Below are 4,770 nucleotides of genomic sequence, written 5' to 3' on the forward strand. Positions count from 1 at the left end.
CTCACATAGTTAACTCTTCATTGTGTGTGAGAACACTTATGACTTTCCTTCAGCAAATTTCAAAGTATATAATCTATGTTTATAACCGTAGTCACCATGCTGTACATTAGATCCTCAAAATGTATTCATCTTATTTTTTCTTTTAGTACTTAAAACAAAAAGATTACTAATGCATTAAAGGCCTAGCTTTACATTTATGAGGGGAAAATGAGATTTATGACCTCCAGGGCAGGAAAGAATTTCTTTATTCTAACAAGAAGTCATAACCCTAAAGGAAAAGACTGCTGGAAAAATGCTCAGTTTCATTAATAATTGAATAAATACAAATAAACCAGTACACACCCAAACGGTAACCAACCATTCTAAATTTATGGGGGTGGAGTGGGGGAAGGATGATAAAAATTAAAGAAAATTAAAAATCGGCATTAGGGTTGGTATAAGAATCAGCTGTTAGAACCACTTTGGAAGTAATTTTATTATATAAAATCAAACTGAAAGTGCACATACCCTTCAACACAGCAAACAAATAAAGAACACTTGAAAACAGTAGGAGGTTTTATAGTGAGTTTACATGAATGGTTAAGGAAAAACAGGATGGTGTCTACAGAAGACTCATTTTAGATCTAAGGACACACATAGGTTAAAGTGAAAAGTGAAAAGATAGAGAAGTTTAATGCCAATGGTAACCAAAAGAGAGCAAGGGCGTCTATACTAATATCACACAAAATATACTTTAAGTCAAAAACTATTATAAAAGACAAAGAAGGACATTGTATAATGATAAAAGGGTCAGTTCACCAAGGAGATATAACAAGTCTTAACAAATTTAATAATATTGAAATTATACAAAATATATTTTCTGATCACTATAGAATGAAACTAGATATAAATAGCAGAAGGAAAACTTAAAAATCCACAAATCTGTGGAAATTAATGACACACTTAAACAATCAATGGATCAAAAAAATTACAAGAAAAATTAGAACATATCTTGAAGCAAATGAAAATGAGAAACATAACACCAAAACTTATGAGATGCAGTTAAAGCACTGCTAAAAGAGAAGCTATAAATTAGTATGTTAAAAAAGATCTTAAAATCAACAATCTAACTTTATACCTCAAGTGACTAGAAAAAAAAAACAAACTAAACACAAACTTAGATTAGGAAAAGATTAGAGCAAAGATAAACAAAATAGAAAATAGAAAAAAATTGAAAATATTAACAAAACTAATAGTTGAATTTTTGAAAAGATCAATAAAATTGAGAAATCCTTGGCTAGATTAACAAAGGAAAAAAGAAGATTCAAATAAAAATAAAAAATGAGAGCATTACAACTAATGCCATAGAAATAAAAATGGTTACAATACTATGAACAATTGTATATTGACAAATTGGATAACCTAGTAGAAATGGATAAGTTTCTGAAAACACACAACCCACCAAGACTGAATGATGAAGAAAAAGAAAATCTAAACAGACCAATAAGAAGCAAAGAGTTGAATCAATAATCAAAATTCTCCCAATAAAGAAAAGCTCAGGACCAGACGGTTTCACTAGAGAATTCTACCCAACATTTAAAGCAGAATTACTGACAATCCTTCTCAAGTTCTTCCAAAAAATTGAAGAGGAGAAAACACTTCCAAACTCCTTTTGTGAGGCCAGCATCACCATGATGCCAAAGCCAGACAAAAATACTATAAGAAAACTATAGGACAGTATCCCTGATGAATATTTATGTGAAAATCCTTAACAAAATGCTGGCAAACCAAATTCAACAGCATATTAAAGGGTTTAGAGTGACGTCAGAAACATGGCAAAGTGAGAGATGTCCCCATATGTCTCCCCTTGAAACAACAAGCTGAACACCAAAAATTCAACAAAAAACACCCAACTTGCACACTAGCACATCTAAGCATGGGATCTGCGAATAACAGCTACTACAGGAATGAGCGGGAGCTTGGAATTCAAAAAGTCAACAGAACACCCAATTATGTCAACCTAAAAAGGCCTTCTCAGAGACGTATTATATTAAAATTATCAAAAATCAAAGACAGAAAGAATTCTCAAGGCAGCCAGGGAAAAGAAGATGGTAACCTATAAAGGAAAACCCATTAGACTACTGTTGGACTTCTCAGCACAAACCTTACAAGCAAGAAAGGAGTAGAATTAAATATTCATACTATTAAGTGAAAGGAACTACCAGCCAAGAATAATGTATTCAGCTAAGCTTTCCTTTAGATATGTAGGAGAAATATAGACCTTTCCAGACATATAAAAATTGAGGGAATTCTCCACTACGAGGCCTGCATTATAGGAAATACTGAAAGGGGTCAGCTCACCTAAAGCAAAATGACAAAAACAAAACAAAACAAAACATAACTATGAGTAAGGCAACTAGCAGACAGATAGAAGCGGAGGAGTATAACCCTTATTAAGAACAGGCCATTATAAGCTTAAACAATAAGAGATTTGTTGCTATTGTAAGATTGTTATAACGTTCAGCATACATAGGGACAAATTGAGACAACAATGACAGACAAGGCGAGGATTCAAAGATCCAAATTTGCAAAGAGAAATGGAGATAAGGCATGCCCAGAAGAAAATAGACTAATATATACATATATATATAATATGTATATATATATAATATATACATATTATATATATATATGTATATATTAGTCTATTTTCTTTTGTGCGTGCCTTATATGGATATATGTATATACATATGTATGTAGAGAATATATATATATATATTCTCTACATACATATTCATAATGGTAACCACACACCAAAGATTCAGAACTAGAGTATATAACATAAAACAAGAAGGACCACAGGGAAAACCCACAAAACTCAGCCAAATATATTAATTAATTAATTTAAAGAAAACACGAGGACAAGGAAGCAATGGAAACATCAAGCTACCAGAAAGCAAAAGATAACATGGCTATAGGAAAACCTCGTATTTCTCTAATCACCTTAAATGTAAATAGACTGAATTCACCAATAAAGAGGCACAGAGTTGCAGATTGGATTAAAAAATAAAACCCAACCATACGATGCCTCCAGGAGACACATCTCAGTTGCAAAGACAAATTTAGACTCAAAGTGAAAGGGTGGAAAATGATATTTCAAGCAAATGGCATTCAGAGAAAAGTGAGAGTAGTGGTACTAATATTGGATGAAATAGACTTCAAAATAAAAAAAGATAAAGAAAGATACTGAAGGACACTTCATAATAATAAAGGGAATCATGCACCAAGAAGACATAACACTTATTAATATCTATGCTCCCAATCAGGGAACTCTGAAATATGTAAAATAATTACTAACAAAACTAAGGAGAGAAACAGATCAAACGACTATCATAGTAGGGGACCTTAATACTCCATTGTCAGGTATGGACAGATCATTCAAACAGAAAATCAATAAGGAAATAACATTGTTAAATGACACATTAGACCAACCAGACATAATTGACATTTACAGAGTCTTTCATCCGAAAACATCTGCTTATACATTCTTCTCTAGTGCACATGGAACATTCTCAAGGATTGACCACACACTGGGACACAGAGATAGCCTCAAATATAAGAGGGTTGAAATCATACCAACCATATTCTCTGATCATAATGCTTTGAAGCTGGAGATCAACTGCAAAAAAAAAAAGGCAGGAAGAACCACAAATACATGGAGATTAAATGACATGCTACTGAAGAATGACTGAAGAATAAAAAGAGAGATCAAGAGATAAAGAGAAACGAATGATAATGATAGTACAACATATCAAAACTTTTGGGAAATGGCAATAGGAGTCATAAGAGGAAAGTTCATATCATTACAGGCCTACCTCAAAACAAGAATGAACTCAAATAAACAATCTAACATTTCATCTCAAAAAAATAGAAAGAGGAACAAATGAAGCCTAAAATCAGCAGATGGAAAGAAATAATCAAAATTAGAGCAGACTTAAATGAAATTGAAAACAAAAACACAATAGAAAAAGTAAATGCAACACAGAGCTGGTTCTTTGAGAAGGTTAATAAAATTGAAAAACCCCTGGCTAGACTCACTAAAGAAAAAAGAGAAAGGACATAAATAAGCAAAATCAGTGATGAAGGAGGAGAAATTACGACAGACCCACGGAAATACAAAGGATCATACAAGAATACTATGAAAAAGTATATAACACCAAATTTAATAACCTAGAAGAAATAGACCAGTACTTAGAAAGATACAACCTTCCTAAACTGAATCAAGAAGAACTGGAAAATCTAAATAGACCAATCAGCAGTATGGAAATGGAAACAATCATCAAAAAGCTACCAAAAAGTAAAAATCCAGGACCAGATGGCTTCACGGCTTCACCAGTGAATTCTGCCAAACATTCAAAGATTTAATACCTATTCTCCTCAAACTCTTCCAAAAAATTGAAGAGGAGGCAATACTGCCTAACTCATTTTATGAGGCCGATATTATCCTGATACCAAAACCTGGTAAGGATAATAGAAAAAAAGAAAACTATAGACCAATATCCCTCATGAACACAGATACAAAAATCCTAAATAAGATACTAGCGAATCGAACACAGTAACATATTAAAAAGATTATATACCCAGAGGCACAGGGATGGTTCAACATACGCAAATCAATTAATGTGATACACCACATAAACAAATTAAAAAATAAGAATCATATGATCATATCAATAGATGCAGAAAAAGCCTTCAACGAGATGCAGCAACCATTTATGATCAAAACACTTA

The sequence above is a fragment of the Pteropus alecto genome, unplaced genomic scaffold, assembly GCF_000325575.1.
Source record: "Pteropus alecto unplaced genomic scaffold, ASM32557v1 scaffold155, whole genome shotgun sequence".
In the NCBI taxonomy this organism is placed as follows: Eukaryota; Metazoa; Chordata; class Mammalia; order Chiroptera; family Pteropodidae; genus Pteropus; species Pteropus alecto.